The sequence below is a fragment of the Taeniopygia guttata genome, chromosome 2 (genome assembly GCF_048771995.1).
Source record: "Taeniopygia guttata chromosome 2, bTaeGut7.mat, whole genome shotgun sequence".
Taxonomy (NCBI): domain Eukaryota; kingdom Metazoa; phylum Chordata; class Aves; order Passeriformes; family Estrildidae; genus Taeniopygia; species Taeniopygia guttata.
In genome coordinates this window covers 66,066,112-66,089,384 of record NC_133026.1, presented here as the reverse complement: position 1 = coordinate 66,089,384, position 23,273 = coordinate 66,066,112, and the positions used below count along the sequence as shown (strand labels likewise).

General features: G+C 41.4%; 1 long non-coding RNA gene across 2 annotated transcripts in view; it reads left to right on the top strand.

Annotated features, from left to right (window-relative positions):
- LOC140682324 (uncharacterized) overlaps positions 1 to 23,273 on the top strand; it is a 58,311-nt gene that overhangs the window by 5,822 nt on the left and 29,216 nt on the right. The window contains exon 3 of one of the 2 annotated variants that reach the window (XR_012053907.1): positions 17,125 to 17,656. The exons of the other annotated variant lie outside the window; for it this stretch is intronic. This is a non-coding gene — a long non-coding RNA (uncharacterized lncRNA). Of the gene's footprint in view, positions 1 to 17,124; positions 17,657 to 23,273 lie in introns of those variants that run through there. 2 annotated transcript variants of the gene reach the window in all.

The window sequence follows — 23,273 nt, the reverse complement described above, 5'->3', positions numbered from 1 at the left end:
ATGTCAAGCTATCACTATTATTTGACTTGCCAAATATGTATAGACAGAGTTGTTATTGTCTTTAGTTACTGTTTGTGGAATATTCCCTGCAGCATATATGCATTACTTTTTAATTTTTTGAAATATGCCGTCTTGTTCTTTCGATGTGATTCGTAGTAATTAGTTTCATTGTTCCTTTTCTAAGAATACCTGCTGTAATTATCTCTCCATGGTAAGGTGGGGGAAAGAATGACCACAGAAATCAAGTGATATTAAGGAAAGATATAAACATTAAAAATTACAAAACCATAAAGAACAGTTCCTCATAACTACTTTCTTCCAGAATATTTCAGAATTATTTTTAGCTCCCTTTGGGTGTTTCTCTTTTTGATATCACTGTGTTATGTATAAAATCAACACTTTCAGAATAGGGACCTGTGAATTTAGATGGCATTATTTCAGGTGGTGAAACGGAATAATTTTGCTGGAAGCTGGATTTAAAAGGGTAATGATCGTTATCATTCTCTAGCAACTGTTTGTACTCACAGATTCCATGGACATTTTGAAAATTGAAGGGAGCTGTTACCCTTTCTCCACACATCAAGCACCTACAGTGGTGCTGGGCATGTTCAGTAAACACACATCCGACTTTCATTCTTTGGCTGAAGTGCTTCCAGACACTGAAGGAACCAGGCTCTGAATTTCAGAGATCATTGAATGAGAATCAGAGGCTGTCCTTTGTGTGCTTGGGCTCATGGGCTGTGAATAGAATAAGCAGTTCCAGGCCCTCTAAGGCTCACTGTAGCCTGAAAAGGCCACAGGTGGAAGTCTCCAAACTGCTCAGCTTGTGAAGACTAGTGTGGCACACTGCGTCTTCAAGGCCAGGCTGGATGAGCTTCTGAGCAACCTGATCTAGTGAAAAGTGCTCCTTGTCACAGCAGGCAGGTGGAACAAGATGATTTTTAAGGTTCCTTCGAACCCAAACTGTTCTATAATCTCTGCTTGCCCACCTGCGTCTTCAGGCAGAGGGCATCTGCTGCCCAGTGAAGACACAGATGGAAGAAAATTAACTTGTTAAGTCTGGAGCAGGCTAAAAAACATATGAACAACTGGAAATGCACAAAAACATAAACATAAAAAAGGAATGAAAATTAGTTTAGTCATGTGGTTTCAAATTTCAAAGCCATCATCTCTACCTCGCCGGCAGTGGATGGGTGAATTCCCCCCAAACTAGATGCTAATTTTCTACAGCAAAAAAGATAGGTCAATAACAGACCCAGAACCTAAATATAGATGCTTCTACACTTAGTTACTATGTAATGCAGCTTGTGATGGTTGCCAGAGAAACCCATTTATACTCTTGAATAAGGTTGTGCTCTCCTTGCTTTATCCTCTCCCACATAATGAACATTTTAAAGTGGTTTGGTAAAGAATTGAACTATGGTGAATGCACTGCATACACAGGCAGTAAGTGTTTAGATGTCAGTTGTGCATGTGTATTTTTCTATTTTGGGACACAGTGAAACAGCTCAAGGTATCTCTCTATAGTGCTGGAGAACAGCAGGGTTCCTAGCTCTGACTGAGTTCTTCCATCTCAGATCTGGGAGTAGGTGAGGAAAGGCATTTTCACAAGACACTCAGCAAAACTTTTGTCCGTCTCTTAGTTTCAGCAAGAACTGAACTTTTTAACAGCTATAAGGTGTTGGATTCCTTAATGACTGCAAATATTCTCATAGTCGTGGGTTCTTCCCTGTTGAGGACTAAAAGTAGACAAGCCAGTGATCTACGTGAACTTCGAGCACCACCTATGGCCTTGGACTGTCCCTCCTTCCGGAAGCTCAACCTAGACTGACCAGGTTGAAAGACAGATAGCAATGTCTGTATTAAACAGTGGCACCTATGCATTATGATACGGTAAGACTGCCAAGGGCATGAGGGAAATGGGCTAGTACATTGTGTCTATGGATAGGCAGGGCCTCTGCAGCCTGAGAGGCATGTGACTTTGGTAGATATACCTTTAGGGCTAAAAAACTCATGAACCTTGAAGAGTAGTCATACAGGGGTTGAATAACTTTTGAGTATCCTCATGTAAGAAGTAGCAACCATGAGTAATTCTGTTTTCCTGGTCTCAGCTAGATCTCCTCCTCTGTACCACATCTTGTCTAAAGGAATTCAGTCAACTGAATCTTCATAATCTTTTTCTGATGATTGATTTTCTTGATTTCTGCAAAGGTTGTGCTTTACCTGTGCAGTTATTTGGCCACAGGACCCAACGTCCTCTACCTCATAGCCTTGCCTGCAAGGAATGGATTTTCATGTTGGGTTGTGAACTGAGTAACATCTGTTACTCATGATCAAGGCGAAGAGCAAGAATACAATCCTCAGACACTTGCTCTTTGGAAAGTCCTTTAATTGGCCCTGTGCACTTTTATGAGGCTGAGGGCCTTAGAGACTTTTAAAAAGAAGCATGCTGAATATTTCTCTTGGGATTGCCCCCTTATCTCTGGAAGCAGCTCAGTCTTATTACTTATTGATTTATCAGGGCATTAGTTTTGTGACAAAGGTTTCAGCAAAGCACTGAGCAGGAGAGGAACTACACTGAAAATATGACCACAAAAAAAAAATTATTGATTTCCAGAAATATTTGCCCTGGCTGGGGAAGAGCAGAGTCATGGAAAAAAATTATGTGGCTTCAGCTCACCACCAAAGTTTCTCTTTGGTAAGATCGGAAAAGTAAGTCAGAGGGGCGAGTGATGGTGAACCACTGAAAGTACTAGGGTAAAAACCAAATAAATTTAGGAAATATCTTGAAGCCAAATAGAGATTGCAAAGATTTGTATGCTGTGCTTATTACCCACACACTGCTAGGCAGGAGATCAATAGTACAGTGACAATTAGATATTAAGTAGAAGGAAAACTGCATGGATACACATGTCCAGATTGCTAGAAATAAATGAACATGAGGAATGGAGGTGGAAATAATATTTTCAGTGCTTGATACTAGAATTTTCTCCCCCCAGTAAAATTTGCCTTATTTCTTCTGAAAGATGTCTTCAAGGATTTTTAAAATAGCCTCAGATATTTCCCTTGCTGCTGGTCTAATGCTTCCTAATTTCTTTTTCCTTGCTTAGGATCGCCTCATGACTCCTCTTATTAGTTAAATATATGAAAGCTAACCTTTGGTTTTCACATATTTTATTTCTCACAGGACTCATATTTTAAAACTTGCTGACACACTGCCAATCTGGGTGCTCATTTCATAATCTTTCCTGCCTGAAATGCCTAAGACAGTCAATTTTTTTTTTATTCTTCCTTCACACAATGATTTCTGCAATAAGACCCTGATACTTTGTTAGAGTTGCTAGGCACTGCTGCAGCACCAGTAATTATAATAAAGAACAACACATAATCCCAGAACAGTTTCAAAGTCCTTCTCACTTCAGCAAACACACGCAGACATGCAGAAATATGTGAAGAGGTTTATCCCTACTCAGTGCAGTTCCCTTGCTTAGGAAAATCATGCATGCAGCCTCCTTGATTACCTTGGACTTTTTTGTCCAATTTCTTTCTTCAGGGTTTCAGAAGTCAGAGGTTAAGAATACTTTTCTCATAACTTTCTGGCTCTCATCTTTCTGTGTTGATCTCTTTCAATTTACAAAAGGTTTCCACATGCTTGCTGCTTTATCTACATACTTGGGAAATGTAGCAGGGAGAGAGATGCTGATAAAGCACAAGATCCATTAGCAATTGTTTCCCTTGCAAGGGCATGAGAAAGTGTGATTCTCTACATGATGTTGATCACAATTCCTAGGTTTGCCTTTGGCAAAGAGAAGAGAAATTGTATGACTCTCAGCTTTGCAGCCATAGTTTTTCTTGTTATCACTGCAATTGCATTTAACTACTGCCAAGTTTTAGACAAATCTTTCAGCAAGTGCCAGCAAAAGGTATTGGTTGTAACAAAGGCCCTAATTCTGTTTTCACAATGATGTGAAATTAAAGAGAAGCATGTCTTAGCCTGGGAAGCCTCTAAGAGCAATCAATACCCATGGCTTTACCTTAAACTCCAGGCAAGGAGTTATGAAGTTTGGGTCAGACAACATTTGACTGTGCTATGACAGAGGGGTTATGGTCCCTGTCTCCTCTAGAAAATAAATGGGGCTCTTGTCCTGTTCCAGTTAAATAACAAGCACAGATTTCTTCCCCTCTGTGCCAGCACAACCCCATTGGCTATGTTTCATAGACAGGGTTGGAGTACCTCTGTATGATCAGCTGGAATTGGTCCAGAGTTGCTGGTGCTGGCACTGCAGGGGATGTTGAAGGACTCTGTGTAATGCCCAGGGAGCCACAGGGCACATGCAGTGAGCCATGCACCCCCAGAGCAGGAACAGTTCACCTCTCCCTGTCCTGTGCTGAGGCGGAGCAGCCTCATGGCCCTTGGTGTGGGATGTGCTAGGTGCAGCTGCAGGTTTTATGCCCACAAGATGTGGGTGTACGCTTGTGACAATGTGAAGGGCTGGGAAATGCAACCCCTCTGCCATCAGTGCGATTACTTCAAGTTGTTCTTCAAACCTTAATGACTGAAGTGGGGGAAATAAGAGAAAGAGAAGAGGGTAATAGACTTCACCACAAGAGCAGCCATGTCCTTGCAATTCTTGGGGTTCAAACAATAGATGAGACAGAAGAAAGAAAGTGTGATGCCAATCACTGTTTTCAATATCCTCCCACGTAGCAACTGCTTCTATTGAGCCTTTCTATTGTGAAAACCTTTCTTTCACTGCAAACAGAGTGGGAGCTCTCAGTGAGTCTTGGCTCCTAGTGGAGAAAAATACTATGCTTTGGTCAACAACAGTGAAAACTTGTTTATACCTTGAATTTTCTGGAGTGCTGCACTGGTCTGGGGCTTGGCCCTGCAGAGAGAGAGCACTGCAGCTTGGCTCCTTGCCAAAAGAGACACGCCATTCTTCCTCTGAACTTAAGGAGCCCTTCAGTCTTACTGCCTGCAGGGCTCAAGCTCTCAGAGCAGATAAGCTGGTTGAGAAAAAGTGGCCACTGACTATGAGGCCCAAACACTCTTCTCTGTCGCCTCAACACGGGTGAACTCCTGACTGGCTGGTTGCAGCTGCCTTGTAATTTCCTAGAGACATCTGGTTGTCTTTGCAACCAAAGCTATTGGAATGAGCCTCCAACTGCACCACATCTGGACTTTGACAAAGTTTGTACCTACAGCTGAGCTTTGCTTCTTGAACTCACTTTTCAAATGAATTTTTGTTGGCTTCAAAGTAGAACAAAAGAGAATTTACATTCTCTAGGAAATGTGATGAGAATGACATTACAGAAACCTGAATTTAACTTGAAAAATATGATGACAGTGTATGAGCAATTTGCAAGGGAATCCCTGTGAAAAACATGTTGCTAAAACTGATGTTGTAAAAAAATGAATTCATTAAAAGCAGAGCTAAGCAGGTCCAAAGAATATGTATTGCAGATCCTTAACAGAACTTTCCAGTTTTCCATAATACTTTGGAAAGGTCTTCAGTGCAGGAGAAAAGAGAGAGCAAAAGACCTGCTAATACTCCAGCAGAAAACTTTGCTGACGAATTTACAAAGTATTATATGTATTTTCAACTCAGGGATAAAACAGCAGAACAAATGTTAGCATCAGTAAAGCCACTGGAATATCAGAGACTAAAGCAATGCTTGAAGGTATACCCTTTCTCCAGCTAAATGGTTGACAAAGAATTTTGAAAGATTGACACATATATACACATGTATAGACCAACAGCAATAACAGCTGTGCTGTAGTATCACTGCTTTGTTATTTCTTTGTGAGAATACTGTTATAAAGCAAAATCACAAAAAAGTAGTAGAACTGCAACTGCAAATTGGATTGCATTTTCAGCTTTCATTATTGGTCAGGAAGCTGGTAATTGAAGGATCATTAAGATGTGAAAATGCATCTTAAAATAACTTGTTCAGCAAAGAGGCCCTTTTATTGGATTTCTTTCTCTGAGGACCATCTCCAATATTTCTCAGAGCTGCAATATGCTGCAATGTGCAAGTGCTTCTGGCTCTGCTAGAATTTACTGAGTGAGCAAAACACCTTCTTGATAGATTGAATTTAATGAACTTGCATGGAAAGACCTAATCACAGGCCTAAAACAGAGCTCTCTGTGGCCAAAATTACCTCTGTACAGCTGCCAAAGGCATGACAGCTTGGTGGAGGCACTGCAAAAATAGGATTCCCACAGTTTCAGAAGAATGAAAAGCTGCAAATAGGTGGCTTAGGGATTTAAAGGAAGGTCTTTAAGAGCTACTATCCTTTAAACTTAATGGCAAATCCAAACAAAATCCCCTAAAAGGGAAAAGCTGGAAATTTCCATGTCTTTATTTAAAACCAGCTTTCCAGCTTCTCTCTTCTCCCTTGACAGGAAGCATGCCTTGAACACAAAACACATTCTAGGTGTTGAGGTGTCACTGTAGCTTTTTTTTTTTTGTTTTACCCTACTCTCCAGCATCTTCAGAGCTGTGAGACATCCATGAAGTCCCATTTGCCTCTCTGTACAAGGGTCAGAGAGGCAAACATCTTCCAGGCCAGTCTGGGGCCGCATGGGGGAAGCACAGCAGGGCACACAGCAGCTCCACAGTGATTTACTGTGCTCCCCTTGGGTAGGTGTGGCACTCTCCGCCAACACCAATGCACTCAGAGACCTTCATATGTGTGGTGTAATGATGCTGACCGCTCATGGTCTCTGCATGAACAGTGTGGTGTTATGTTATGGCTGCAGTGGGATTGCAGAAAGCCCTCGTGCTGTGGGGTGGATGCCTCTGGATGCAGGAGAGCACATAAAGAGGGATGTCTGCTCTCTATAGACCTTCATGTCAGCAATGTGAGCTCAAATCTTTCTCATCCTCAGTGCAGGTAATTATGCCCTCCCACTGCTTTAAACAAAAATACATTCTTCTCTTTCAAAGAGTCAGGTTTTGATAACTTTTTTTTCTGCCCACCTTAGCTCATATCAATCAGGCTTTACGTAACTGTGGTATTTTAAGAAGTAACACCTACTCTGCAAAAGAGCTATTGGGAAAGGCCAACTAAAAAAAAAAAAAAAGGAACATGGACTGTTATGTTCTGTCTAAGGACAATGTTTTTACAAATAGAAATAAGAAGAAAATCTGACCTGAAAGGAAAAAAATGCCATAGAAGGAACCTTTGTACTAAATAAGATTTAGTTTCATAGAGCCATTCCTGGCCTTAATTCTATTTTCGCTTTCAATGTACTACAGAAGAGGGCAGTATAAACCCAGTGTTTGCATGTAGTAACAAGAATTCTTCTGTGGTCATTCCAACAGCATTGAACCTTAAATTAATATCTGTCCTAATACACTGGGGAAGAATTAATTCAAGAACAGAACTATCTAGTTTCTCTTGTGGTTCACACTGTGGAAGATTTTCTAGCCTGAGTCTTAAGAAAGACAGAACTGGGAGTCTTCTTTCACTCTGCATCTTCTGTACATATGATCTGTAAATCCAGCATATAATACTGCATATGAAGTATGCACATTATAAACACCAAACAAGCAAAATCAGGGTCAAACTTCAGGAAAGACTAAGGTAGGCAATTTCAGGACAGTGGTTTTACTTACTTGCGTGGAGATAGATAGGAAGGCTGTGTAAGGAAGAGAATGATTGTCCAGGAGTCCTGCTTCACCTGGTTTTGACCAAGTGAAACATCCAGCTGCAAGGGTGTGTAGAGCAGCTGGAAGACTCCTGGTGAAAGAGCTCTAGATACTGCTTCCAGATTGCAAGAGAGTTTCTGTAAGTTATCACACTAACACAAACTTGAAAGGACTGAATGAACAGAGAGGAATAGAGGTCAGTATTGATCTGGCTTGTTGTTTAAAAATATAGGGGTGCCTAACCTTGTCTGCTAAAATTACCTCACAACCACAGCACCACAGAGCTGGAACACCTTCCAGACATAATACAAGTCATGGCTGCAATGGCAGCATTACTGTGTCTCACCAGCATCTGAGGAAACAAATGCAGGCAGAGATACTTTTAATCAACTTGGTACTCTTAGGAAAAACAGACAAGCTCAAGGATATAATCATCTGTCAGGCCTTTGAGGAGTTAAGTTTGCAGAACACTTTGCACTTCTTCCTTTCCACAGCACTCTTTCTCTTACATAATAGTTCAGCTTCCGTTATATAATAGTAACTTTCTAAAATTTCCTTTTATTGCTGATTTTTAAAAATGGTTTACATCTCTCAAAAGCCAAATTTCTCTGTGAACTATGACAGGAAACATCAGACAGCTTGTGGAGGTTGTGTGTGCAGAAGGAAGGAAAAGTTTCCTCCAAAAGCTGGAAGGAAGGGGATGAAATTACTATTTATACTATCACAGGCTTAAAGTTATAATTTGACATTTAAAATGTACTCACTGAGAAACTTGTATAAAATCAACTTTGGAAATCTAACAGGATACCACAGGGACTGTAGGTGGTTACAAATAGACAATTTCATAGAGGCGCTTAGCAGGGATAGTGCTCTAATAAAGAGAGTCTATAAAAAGAAGTTTCTGTGAAAATCTATAGGATTTAACAGCAGAAGCGGGGAGAAGAGGGGGAGGCAGGGGAACAGGGAGACAGAAGATGTGACTTAAGAAATGTCTACTGAAAATTGCATGTTTTACAATTTTGTGTAGGTGGACTCTAAACATTCTAATGATGCAAACGTCAGACTTGGATGTCAAGTGCCCCAAAGCATGAAATGTGGAGATGAAGGGCTGGAGTTTCTGCCCATCTGTAGCAAAATTGTGTTGCTATTTATAGGCGTGCTTTTCTCAAATATTTAAAATGCTTTCATTGCTTTGCACAAACAGGCATGCCTATTGCTGAATGCAACTGAGTCATCTGAGTACTGCAGTTTTCCTTAAATTAACAGGACTTGAAAATCCTACCTTTTCACTATGAAAGAAGCTAGATAGGTAGATACCTACCTTGCCTTTTGAAAAATATTGCAACTCCTGTATAAAAGGCGTTTTTGTAATTCTTGAACTTGAAGATTTTGCCAGTTCAGTGTTGGGTTTGAAATTTTCCCAAGCTCTGCCAAAATTCTCCTCCTCCACTTGCAGACTCTGCTTGCTTGTATTTTGACAGGGAGGATCATGACTGGATTTTTGGAGGCGATCCATATTCAGAAGAGGCAGTTTTTAACCCAACCACGCAGTTAACCTGAGCACATTGTAGAAAACATGGTAGTTTAAATGCATTATGCACATTTACTTTGTCAGCTGTTTTTCATGGATGTCACATCAACAGTCACTGCATAAGCAGTCTCCCGTTGATTTAGGTTTGTTCTAGTTTGAAATCCCTGTCAAAACCAAACAGTGTCTGTGAGTAAGTAAATGTGACCATCAGCCAGGCTCAGTGTAGAACAAAACATCCTGACATTGCAGGGATTACAGTACAATATCTGGAATAGCTGGAATTGTGTATTATTCTCATCTTCTTAGACAAATAGGTCATGAAATTATTCAGAAGGCAGATTGGTATTACGTTTGTTACTTTTGTTGTCCCTGGAATTTTTCAGGATGTCTAAGAATCAGGGTGTCACAAAATTGAGACTAAAACATTTAGGCACTAGGATGTGCTGATTAAAACAAACAAGCAAATCTCTCTCTGCCTTGTTAATGCCACTTTCTGTGTGCAATATAGACTGTCGCTAGGAGGCAGCTGTGCCTCGGGTTACATGGTCCTCCCCATTTCCCTGTTGATTTTTCTCACAAACCTCACATCCTAGGGCCTGGGAGCTGTGAGACCAGCTTCACCCGTCTCAGAGTTACCTGTAAATATGACTTGTCCAGATGATACACAAGATAACTAATCTTAGCCTTATCTGCTAGCATTTTGGCCAATTTGAGGTTAAAAAGCTCCTGCTTTTTGTGCAATATCCCACTCACATGGACCAGTAGTTCTCTGGGGAGCCTCACTGTGCCACACACATTATCCACAGCAGCACACTTCATCCAAAACTGCAGCGAAATGCTTCTCTAACCTACTCCTATCAGTGTTTCCTTGCCTGTGTTTGGCAGGGCAATGAAGTCCTTGGGTGTGTTTTATACTTTACACTGCACAATGCAGCATGAAGACCAAATTCCTCAGAGTCCTGACAGACCCCAGCCACAACAACCTCAACTAGAAACAAATTGGTCAACTTTTTCCTGCCTAAATGCTAAGTGTGCATGCCATTAATTAGTGATTGCAAATATAAGTGCCTTAAGCTCTCCAGGAAGAACTCTCAGAAGACAACCCAGTCCTTCAGGAAAACACAGCAGACATCCATTTCTTAGCAGGTCGATTTCCCATAGAGGATTCAAATTGTGATGTACTGGTCACAAAGGTGACATTTTACTAACAAGGAAGTAGAAAAACCTTACACCATGATTTGATTTACCAATAACCATTAACCAGCTGATGCAATTGTAAATACCAGGTAAAACAGTTCTCCTTCATACTACCCTCTACATCATGATGGATAGCACAAAGGATCAAAGCCTGGCTGGCTGTACACATCCAGACCTCAATGTATTTAAAGGTTTTGGTTAGGTCTCTAAGAAAAGGGGCCTGGCTGGGGCAGTGCTGCTGAGAGGAAGCGCAGACACACTGAAGTTTGCACACAGAATGAGACAAGGCAGGGAAAGAGGACAAAGCAGGGAGAGAGTACTTGCTGGGCAATAGGTGAGCCTACGGCACCTAGTGACACTACTAATGCAAATAAGCACTGCAAATAAAAGCAATACAAGCAACTTGCACTTAGGTAATATGAGTTTAAAATATATACCCACCAATAGTCCTAAACAATACATTTTGAATTGGTAGCTCTGCTTCACTGACAATGGTCCTGAGTGAGTCAGAGGTGTTTCTTAATTCTTCAAACTTGATAAAAATGTAAAAAGAGAGTGCAAGCTTGAGAGGATGATGTTCACAGCAGCAATAAACTGCTGAAACATACTTTCTTCTTGACATTCAGCATCACTCAGTAGAGGGCACCAGCACCTCAGCTTAGTGCCACTCAGCTTAGTGCCAGACTGTACCTAGCAAAGCAAGAATTCCTGGGAAAAAAAATCCCTTTGTTCACAGCTGGGAACTAGTATATAAGAAAATATAAAATTGTGAATAATAACAATAAGCAAAGTTGCTCTGGTGAAAAGAAAAATGTTCAGGTCAAAGATTATGTTTCCAAGTTTGTGAGCAACAAGAAAAACTGGACACCTTCCTAGCTTCAACTGCAAATGCACTCTGTTGGAAAAATAAATTGAAGCACATAAAATAAACAAAGCAAATAAATTTTTAAAAATAGGTTATCTAATTATAATTCAGTATACACATCTTGATGCAACAGAAAAAGTGAAGTCATTACTGAACAATAAGTTAACAAAATATTGCTGTTGTTCAGGGCACTTTAGAAGTGAAGCTGGGAGAATATTGCAGGTGCTTGTTTCTCACACTTATGAGACTTGCTTCGCTTAATGTCTAGAAAAAACACTTTCACACTTTTCAACAATGTCAGGCCCACAGCCCCATCCCCATGAATGTGGAGCTCCACTCCATGGTGTGACTGGCAGGTCATGCAGGTACCCTGGTGCCTCCTGGTTTGGTATTTAGCACTGTGGGGACATGGGTTATGGCTGCCATCAGGATGCCCCCTTCTTGGCATGCTGCAGTGATCTCTGCCAGGCCCCAAGCCAGCCTGGCCTGTTCAATACAGGGCTCCTTGTTGGTCCAGCCTCCTGGCACTGACCTCAACTTAAATCCTAAAAAGTCTGCACCACCCTGAACCACCGCTCAAAACAGAGTGCCTAGGAACAGGCTTTCCTGAAGTCAACAAGATAACAAGGCCATTTAATCATCCAAAAATATGTGGCCTCAGCTTTGTCCCTCAAGGATATAAACATCTCTTTTTAACCACACTTGGCAGCAATAGTCTCTCCTGGATTTCAGCTTTCTAAAACATTCATAGGAAAGCTGATCCTTGCATGACTTGACTGAACATTGGATGGTACATGGGGAGCCAACATTTTGTAGTGACAGAAGTTAAACCCATGTCTGGGGCAATGTATTTCAGTACACTTTACACTGCTATGTCCTTCTTTGTCAAAAGTGTACATTTTGGAGAGAGGAATCTCTCTGTATTCACATGTCTTGACAATAAATTATTAAGAAATAGGAGGAAAAAAGACAAAAAGTGTAGAAAAAAAAGATACATTTCAGAGGACACCTGAAAAGAGCCTTTCAACTTGTAAAATGAGATAGGGCAGTGCTTGTTCTACAAGTCTTGGCATGGCTGAGGTGCGAGATCTGCTTGGAGGAGACCTGCGTTGTCAGGCCCAGGTGGATGTGAACAAAACCCAGACTTCTCCAATGGAAGCTCAAGCATAAAACCCCTAAACCAACTAGATTCTTATGAGGTTAGCTGACATTTTATGAGTACTAGTGATTGGCCATAGTCTTCTAGACAAGCATGCTGATGCCTACATCTCTGCATGTTTAATAAGCCAGGGGGATTTTTCTCCAAAGCATCAGTATCAAGGGGGGAAGGGGCAGTAACAAAATCCCAGGGGATCCCTTGGATCCAGCTTCCCACAGCACTCATATTAATCTCCTCAAAGCTAACCCCCACCAAATGCTGCTGAGGCCTCAGCCTGAACATTATGTCTGGTCCTGGAAGCCGTACTTCGGGGAGGATAGAATTGAGGTGGTCTGGAAGCAAAGCTGAACAAGAAGTATGACAAAAGACTGGGAAATATAGTCTGTGAGAAGCAACCTCAGCACTGCTTACTGAATAAAAACCACTGAAGAGTACTGAAAACAGACCTAGAAACTCTGTGAAATGTGTAGAAAAATACCCATTTCAGAGGGATGCTGTAGAAGATCTCCCAAGGCCCTTTTCCATGGTAACATTATACAATTCTATGACATATCAGGTTTAGAGATCAGTCTAGAGTAACAAGTGCAGCAAAGAAAACAGTCTAATAGTTTTATCTGGTTTTTACAGTCAGGGAAATTGGAAGCAAAGACCTAATCCCTTGACTCTGAGGTATTGCAGTTTTCAAATGGAAAATTCTCACAAAACCCCCTGCAACAAAGGCATATTGTGTTTTAGCCCGGGTACCAGTAAATACATTTAAGTTGCCACTCTTACATTTCTCAATGTATGGGATGCAATTTTCTCTTCCTCCCTCCAATGCCGTCCCTGTGTCACCCAACTACAGCCCCTGCTCTGTTTGCACAGTGCAAACCCAGACTCTAGCAGCAGGAAACTTTAATGAGTGGCATGGGAAAATATGCTAAAGCAAGACCAAAGGCCTGGGGTAAGAATAATCATCAGCCTGGTCTTCAGCTTGCCTTGTAACCCTTTAAAGGTGTTAGCAAAACTAACCTGAGCATCAACATGCACAGACCAGCCCTCAGGTTATCAGGATCCTCTCTGTTTGTATTAGTCCTATCACAATGATGTCTGAGTTACATTGGGATGTTAAAAAGAAAGAATTGGGATGTTAAAAAGAAAGAATTCAGTCAGTAATCTTCAGGAAAGAGGGAAGACATCTCACCAAAAATCAAGGCTCCATACTCCAGCAAGACAAGCAAGCCTAGACTACAAAGAGGACAAATGCTCTACTTCTGCTCCATGGTTGAGTAGCAATGCCTAGAAGGAAGGAAAACATCAGCAAAGCCAAGGAAAATGGGCACACTGTAGGCACACAATGCAAAAGCACAAAGTCACTCCCTTTCTCTGTGTGCCTGTTTGTTTCTGTTGTGCAGTTAATTCTTCACACTGACCTTCTAAGGACAGGCACATTTGGGGATTTCAGATGGTGCTGTAATGTCTTGGCTATTGAAAACTCTTCCTTATTTTGTCTGAAATGTTCTGTGGGTGCTTTCTTTAGCAGCTTTATTGGCTCTACTGCAGATTGTTTTTGTGACGGCTTTTGGGAACATCAGGTAGTTTTGGGGGGAGATGATTATTTTTGTTATTTTTTAAGAATCACTAATTTAATAATAGAAACTAATTTGTCAGTTTTTATATTCCTAGTGATCCCCCATTCTCTTATTTTCTTAGTCCCACGGTTCATACTGAGTCATGGTGAGCACTATATAAAGGTGAGAAATAGGTGAGGTGAGAGTTTTGCCATTCCTAAAACCATCACCAGTTTCTAAAACAGGAAAATAACCTTCTGGGGATGTTGCAGAACTCTCCAAAAGGTCCATGTGGTGCTGGTGAGAAACTGCATGTAAACCCAGCTCCAAGGGTGAACAGCTCCCAGAGTACTGGGAGGAAAATTACCTTCTTCCCTTGCTCTGAAAGGTTCTGTAGCATTAGGGTCCTTCCTGGGGCTTCCTTCCCCTAATTGAACAGCTGCCATGACTATCCCAGACACTTGACACTGGACATCAAGTCTGTGTTTGAGCATGAATCTGTGACCTCCAGTGCCCATCTCTCAGCCTTGTGTGCAAATCATAGCAGCAATTTTTCATTCAGGTGAAGCAGACCAAGGAGCATGCTAAGGACACACTCCATGAGTATTGATGTTAGCCATGACTACCACCTCTTCAGGGTCTTCCTTTCAAGTTAAATGAGCACGCTGCTCCAGCACCTATCTCTGGTTTAGCCACAGATGGAGGAAATGTCATGCTTTGTGTCAGGTGGGAGCTCATTTCTCTGTGTCTCCTGTTCTCTGTCGGGGTTTGTCAGCCCTTTTTCTGTGAGGCTTTGCCCTCCAAGGAAGTCTGAACTCTGCTGTGCTGGAGTGGCTAGCTGCTGTCTGCCCTCTGAGCCTCTGCTTTACACACTTCACATGTCACCTAACCTTACCATCTCCAGTTTTCAGAACTGTTGGAACTGCTTTACTATTTGCACTGCATTTTGGGCTTAAAAGTGGCCATTTAAGACCAGGCCTGTCCTCCTTGAAAAGCAGCCAGAGTCCATACTGTTCTTGCCTGCCAGCAAGATTCCCCAAATCTGCTGCTTATTCTTCCACCCAGACCTCATTTTTATTTCTCTTCCGTTTTAAAACTTTGTAAAACTTAAAAATAGCTCACTGCAAGTTCAGAGAAAAAGCTCAAGCCAAAAAAAAAATTTGCAACAACAAATCAGATAAGATGAAAACAGAAAGGGAAAGGGGGGAGGGCATGCCACAAATTATATCACTGTCAACATGGAAATGCTTAAAGAATGCATATTGAGAAACAACAGGAATTAAGAGGCCACAGCTGTGTGATGAAAAGTGATAAGAAACTGCCATCCTTTAATAAGGAGTCCTAGGAGACATGCTTCAAATACCCCTTTTCTCCAGCGCCCCCAATCTCCAAACAAACAGTACCTGCAAAAAAAAACCCCCAAAAAACTCAAAAAACAAACAAACAAAAAAAAAACAACCCAAAAACCAACAAAACCAAACAAAATAACCCCTCCAAAAACAACAAAAACCCAAACAACACCCCACATCATCATCATGAAAGAGAAACCCTTCATTTACCCTTGTTTGGGATTAAACAAGAGTTGAGGTGAATCAATGAGCAAATAAAATACATATGGTAAAAGCTTTTAAGACCATCAATGGAAAAAGGAGGAAGAAAAGAAAAAAGGGGGGAAGGTGGTGGTGGCAGCAAATAACAGTGCAAACTCTGCAATTGTTACTAGTCTGTCAACAAACATACTTTAGGGATTTTCTTGTTAAGCCAGAGGGATATATCCTGGCAGTAGAGGATTTCAACCTTTCATGTTTATTTAAAGCCATCCACACACTTTGATTAAAAACACACACAAACTTTCATGTTGGAGGAATCTTAGGTAAATGTCTGTTTTAGCAGCCATTTCTTTACTTGACTTTTTTTTTAGGGTTTTTTTTGGTTGGTTTTGGTTTTTGGTGGGTTTTTCTTTTTTTTTGTCTGCCGTTCAAACTTTTCACATAAAAGACAGAGAAAAGCACTTTCACTCCTGCCAGGTCTCAGAAATCCCACCCTTCTGGTTATTTATTTATTTAAATAGCTGTGCTGGGGACCTGAGAAATTTGCAGAGCAGCTTAAGTGCAAATACATCTCAACTGTACAGGATGTTTTTTCAATTGTACCTTGGTCTGATCTCTTCTGGATTGTCTACAATATTGCCAGCTTTAACTGTGAGTGGGGAAATAGTTCATGGCCTAATTAAAAGCCCAGCTTCTGGGCTCTTGGGACTGTGTGCTATTTAGTTTTCCTTTAGAGAAAGGATGCCTGCACAGATATAGGGAAAAGCCTGGAAGTGCCACATGAATGCATCCAAGAGCCTCGAAAGTCAGAACATAAGTTAAAAAGCATTTCAAATTCTTTATAATATTTAAAATAACACCACAGAAGATTTGTGAAATGCCAGGGTTGGCAGGAATGAGATTGCATAACAACCTAGAGGTTTAAGTGTTGATTGAAATCAAACAATTAACAATAAGAAATGATAAAAAAATTAAAAACAGTAGAAAATAAATATTTGGCAAGAGATTAAAACTGTAAACATACTACTTTGAATTTTGCAAAATTTAATTTTCAATTTAAAATTGCTTTAATTACTCTAAATACTGCAAGAGAAGAAAACCAGAGCTTTGAAAGAATGAAGCTCTTGAATTAGGTAAGTATCTCATTAGCACAGGCTGATTCTCCTTAACACAGGCTGACAGAGGCAACCAGCTCTGTCTGTGACAGTAACAAAGTGCATTGCACTGGAAAACTGAGCCTTATAAGTTAGGGGTCTCGGCACAGGGTCTGGTACTGGTGTTAACCACTTGTTATAAACAAACAAACAAACAAACAAACAAACAAACAAACAAACAAACAAACAAATGTCTTTTGGTGGAAGTTAATCTCCTTCCCCAGCCACACCAGCTGTACTCAGGTTATGTAGGCAAATATTTACCATTTGATAAGGGGTTATGATCTGCTGACCTTGGTATTAGTCTTGATTGCCAGTAAAGCAGAGTTCTTAAAAGCTGTTGTTATAAGCAGGGAGCCAAACTAGTCAAAAGTTTCCTGTGTAATTTATGTCAGGTTGCTCTGAGGTTGTCTTTTTTTTTTTTTTTCTCTTTTTTTTTTTTTTTAACTTTATGTTCTCCAGAGAGCCATGCTCTGGTGGCTGGTAGGAACTACAGATCAGCCGGCAAGATCTACTCATCAGCTACAGCTTCAGATGTCCCTGCACTGACTGCCTGGGAGGGTGATGGGGAAGTGCGGTGAAAAGGGTGCCCTGAATTTTCTCACCCTGTGGACAGGACAAAGGTGATGAGCAGAGCAAAAGATCAGACCTTTGTATGAACAGACAACCAGACAGGCAATCATGATGTTTGTCATGATTGTTGGCTCCTAGTCTGCATCCACTACTCTGCTCCTGAGACTTCAGATGTATCGTAACAACAGTGGTGCACTGTCTGTAGATCAGAATTTGCAAACTCCTGCACAGGATCGAGCCATTAAACACTGGCTGCAGAATGCTCTTAGGGTGGGAGTGCGCCATGTTTTAGCACATGTATGTCCTATGTGCCTGTGTGACTTAAAATACAGGCAAAAGCAATCAAGTGAAAAAGAGAACATCTGAGACCCAAGTTTCGAATGAAGACAGTTGCTCTGCTGCTTTCTGGAAGTCACTCTCCTCGTTACTCACATGTACAGCATGCTCAGAAGCATTTCTCAACCTCAGAAGTTTTGTATATTCACTCTAGGAATGCAGTCATCATATTCCTGGGTACATGCTTCTAGTTTTCCAGGAAGAAAACCAATAGGAAATAGAGCAAGTGATCATATCTGATAAACCTGAAAGCTGCTGCAATGAACAATGCTGGGGTGTCAAAACTCTTCAGTGCCTGCCAAAAAGACGGCCAGTGGCTAAGTAGATATGGGGCTCTACCAGCAAGGAGCTGAGCATTTCTCCTTCATACAGCAGAGCTCACTCATGACCAAACTTACACATGTGAGTGAACCCAGAAAAGTAGATTTTTTTTCCTTCTTTCTAAAGATTTGCTTTGTCCACCTCTTCATTGTCTGCTTTACATAGCCTGGAGGGCATGGCGTGCTGTGTCCAAACTGCATCTAACACTTAACCACAACTAGCTGTTAAAAAATAAAAATAAGCTCAAATCCCTATGCTTGCTCACACTAGATGTATGCATGCCAAGATTTTTTTAAAGTGAGTAATACTTTGCAGAACCTTTGGTTTCCAGTTGTTTTAATGTGTGCCACCACTCTTTAATCCCATTCCCAAACTGTGAGGTATCTATCCCTTAGATTTCTTAGAAGCTTGTATCTCCCAGTACTTGGTGGTTATCATAGTCCAATGGTGTCCAGATCTGTAGCGCCTTCTCCTCAATATACACGGACTGCTGGTGAGGTTCCTTAAAAGCGTCAGTGCCACAAAGTACTAGAATTGGGGAAAAGACAGGAGTGAAAAAATCAGATGAATTTTTCTGGACATGGAGAGCCATAAAGAAGATCTTGGAGAGGGTGGATGCGAGGAGATATGCAACAAGTACAGCAGACGCCAAGATCCTTCTCTCCTTAGGGAATACTGCCTGAACTAAAGATTTTGCCAAACTGGTATGTGAAGTGCTGGTTCCTGGGATAGGTGCCTTCCTCTGCCTATCTCTTTCTCGGAGTCAGGTGCTATTAGTGATCTTGCAATGATGACAGCGAGGCCCAGCTAGAGCCCTACAAATACACTCCTGTGCAAGCACTCTGTCCAAACTAAGCTTCTGTTCTGGATGGTGTTAATTCATGTTGAGATTCAACAGGTGGAGAAAATGAGTGAAATTGATCATAAAAGCAGTAGGAGGGAATGTGAAATATGTCTATCAAAGACAAGCATTTTATCCCTCAGCAACTTCTTCAAATGTTAACTTTGTGTTCTCTTAACTTTTCTTCTTGAGTTTTATTTATTTGAAAATAAAACTGTACTTCAGGATGCCTGATTGGCTTCTTACTGCTTGGAAGGAGAGTAGATTTTAGTTTAGGACACTAAACATTTCAAGCAATTTACCTACTCTAGAGCCCAGCCATATCTGGGGAAGGGGATAAATTCTTTCTCCTGATCATGATCATGGGGAAGGAGGGGGTGAACCAGAGAAAGACCATGCTAAGGCTTTTCATCAGCTCCTGCAGGGGCTGGTTTCATGCCCCCCATGCAGTGTTCTGGGAGTCTATACACCCACAGCCCAGATTCCTGCCACCAAAACACCAACCCCTTGAAGGATTTCAGCTGTGTCTCCCATCTTCCTCTTCCAACACCTGCTGGATGCTCCCTCCCTCCCTCCCTCTCATGAGCATATCACATCTTGACTGCAAAGTACTCCAAGACCTCTCCTTACTGATAAAGTCAAACCTGAATTTAAGGCACACTCTGCAGAATCACATTGTTCACGGCACTGTTGCATGGGCCTGCCTCGGTACTCATGCAATTTAAAGAATCAGGGAATTAGGAGAGAACAGACCCTGAATTAATGGCTGCTTCCCAGAACTTAGCTGGCAGGGGGGATGATTGCCCTGTATCACTGGTCTGTTCTTCTGCACGGGTTGAGCACATCCATTGTGTAGCTCGTGCCACTCCCCGCTTCAAGGGGGCAGCTGGGCTGTTGTGGGAAGTGCCTGGAGCAATGTCCCAGGTCCCTGACAGGCCCTCATGATTTCCCCCCCGGCTCTTTTGTTGGCTTTGCGTGGCGGCAGGCGGCCGCGCGTGCTGCGTGACTTTCTACATGCTGGGGGATTCTTCAGATGACATGATGGACATTCCTCCTTTGAACCCAGCCCAAGCCCATGCCAGAAAGGCCCATGATAGATTCCCCGTGCCATCCTGCAAAACAGGCTGAATTATAGCACCTTTTAACCACAGCCCAGGGTAAACAATACAGCCTGTACCACGGCTCATAAACAGTCCTCATTATTACAAAGGGCATTTCAAACGCGGTGTGCTACGGCTTGACCTTAAAAGCTATAGACAATCTAGCGGAGCACAGATGGTTTCATAAAGTACAATCACTTCCTGCAATTCTTGGGGCAGTGCAGCCGGAGCCGTGCAAATCCTGTTTTCCCTGCATTGTTTCCTGCATGTGAATATCATCAGTCTAATGGTGCTTGTAACCATGGCACTGGTTAAACAGGAGCAGGGAGACTTGTGATAAAGCCATCCAGGACTCCAAGGATTTGCATGGGGTCAGCAACCTTGGCTGGACAAGGTAGAATTGCCAGCATTCATTTCAGAAGATCAAACAAGCAAAGTATGCAAAAGAGAAGTGCTTTAAGAACAGCTACTGGGTAAAACTGCAGTCAGACCCCAGCTTAGGACAGCCAGGACATGGGAGCACAGCGATCCCCCTCCCTGATCTGGGGGAGCACTGCCTGTCTTTGGAGAAAGCCTTTGCTCCTGCCCGAGGGTCCACATGCCTGCAAGAACATAGAGATACTCACAGCAACATCTGCACAAGGCAAGAGCAGATCTGTGGGAGGTGCAGAGGTCAGGGAGGATCACACCTCTCTCCACCTTAGTCACATCTCCATTTCCCTGCATTTAGGGAAAAAAAAAAAAATAATTGGAGAAAAGTACTACTGCAGAAGATGTAACTGAAGGTAGATCCTTGGCACTATAATCAGTTTATGCTCTGGATGAGATTATTAATGACTCTCTGGTTTATTTAATACCTGTAGAGGCGTTTCATGTTTCCAGACAACACCAAGATAGTACCTGTCTGTTGTATTCAGGACTGCCAAACACTTCAAACATTATGTTTTTACAGGGAAGTCCATGTAAGTGAGTGCACACAATTGCACATTTGACAAAGAAAGAGCTGGTGGGCTGCTCAGCAGGCATCTGACCATCATCAGATGCCTCAGTGCTTTGCAGTATTTGCCACAACTGGGAACTAAAGCATCAGCAATACCCTGCTTCATACTTGAAGGTACCTGATCAACAAGATGTTGGAGATGGAATTGCCCCATAAAAGGTTTAATTTACAGATTGCTGCATCCCATAATGAAACCAATAGCGCCGAGTCTGACCTTGGTGTACAAGGCAGCACCTGCAGAGACAGAACTAGGCAGAGGTTACTGCAAATCTCAAAGCAAGTACAGACTTGATGATGGGGAACTTCTGGATGAGTAATTAGTCAAAGAGTGCTGGACATAGTTCATTGTGTTCTTTAAATACTATAGAGAAAAGCCTGTTTCCAAGTAAGGAAGGTGATTGTCTGGGGCAGCAGCACATACTTTAGTCCTGGTGCTACTGAGCAGGCATGAATTGAATTCAAGCTTTAAAATGTAAGGCTAGGGGTATGATGATGGTCACAAAGTGCTTACATTCTTGAAAAGAGTAAAAACCACTAAATGGATACCTGTAGAAATGGAAAGTCAGGTCTCACAGGAAGGAATTCTTGGAGACAGTATTCAAGCCTACATTTGGACAGCCACAAAGCAATGTGAGTTGCAGAGGAGAAGAGGAGGTATAGTTGAAGAGAATAGGACAGCACCAACACCTTGTGGAAGATTATCACAAGAAGGAAAAGAAGTTAATGTAGAAGTGGAAGCACGGACTTGTGCTGGCAAATGAATAGCACAAGCATGTAAATACAAAATGAACAGCAACTAGCAAGTGGTATGAAAGCCTCCCAGATACCTAGAAGCAACCAGACAACACAGGAAAACTCATCACTTATTGGATAAAGAGAAGAAATTACAGCTGAAAGAAAGAAGGGTGTTTAAATATTTGTAAAAATGTTAACTGTGAGATTGATTTAGCAGATGATAAAGGCCAAAGCCAAAAAAAAGGGAAAAAAAAAAGGAAAAAGAAAAAAGAAAAAAAGAGAAAAGAAAAAGAAAAAAGAAAAAAGAAAAAAGAAAAAAAAGAAAAAAGGTTGCCCAAACAAGTTTTAGAAAGAGAATGTTTTCAACTCTAAGAGGTCTGATGAAACTCACACTAGTGTAATTAAGAAACTCACCAGAGCAGACTGAGCTATTAGTAATTATCTGCAAGAATTCTAGATTTAAGGGGGATGTCCCAGGGGGCTGGGAGATGGCAGAGAGAGGACCTTCCTTTATAGAAAGGAAAAAGGAGGAGCCAGGGAATTCAAAACTAATCTGCCTCACTTTGATAAATGGAAAGATAAAAGAGTGAATAATTAAATAACCGAGTTATTACCCCAAGAGAACAATATGTTGACAAATATCAGCCAGTGCAGAGTTTTTGACTATTTTTTTATTTTTAATAACATGGCAAGTCAGACCAATTTACTTGGTAAGTAGCCCAGTAATTAGAAAAGAGGCAGGATGCTATTTTTCAACACAATGTTCTGAGAAGTAAAAAAGAAAAATATAATCTTGGAGAAATCACTTTCACTTGAACATGCTCTTGTGTCAAAAAATGCACTTGGAGATCAGGTGTCAATCATTCACTCTCAGTGCAGGATGACATTTAAGGAAGTCCTTCTTGCACTAATCCTAATCTCTTCTCTCTTCACCTTATTCATTAGAGGCTGTGACTGACAGCGAGCTCAGCTCTTGCAGAACTAGCTGTAAAGCTAGAGAATGATCCAAATTGAGGAGGGAGTTCAAATCTGCAGCTGAAATTCAGCAAAGGTGAAGTATTTTTGAATGCCAAATAAAGTTGACCAAATAAGCAAAGAAGTGGCAGCACACCAAGAAGTGATCTTAGGGATACAGAGGACCAGAAGCTCAGTGTACACATAGATAAGAAGACTAATCTTTTTTTCAAAGTCTATCAGTAAGAGGGCTGGGTGTGAAACACAGGGGAATTTGCTTCCTCTGTGTATATAAAAAATTAAAAAAGTAAGAGAAAAACTAAAGACACTGGTAGGACATCAGCTTGGCTCCCTGCTTGAAATGAGATCAATTCTGCAATGAGTTCAGAAGAGAGCAATGATGATGATATGTGATGTGAAAAACACATTATCCAAGCAAAGGTTGGAGAAACCATCTTTGTTCAGTGCAGAAACAGGACTGGGGGAGAACAAGAAAGATGCTGTCAGTCCTGCAGCATGCAAGAAGGGTGTTACAGGAAGAAAATACCTTAGTTGTTCTCTGTGTTGAGGAGAGTTTTGTTTATTTTGCACAAAGATATTTTGAGCTAGCAGCCTGGGGGGAAAAGGAAAGAAAAAAAAAAAAAGGATGAAAACCAAAACCCAAATCCCAAAATAAAATTCAAAACTTTCTCATTTGATGGATAGTTGGAACAAGGTACCAGAGGAGGCTGTACAAACCCTGTCATTGGAG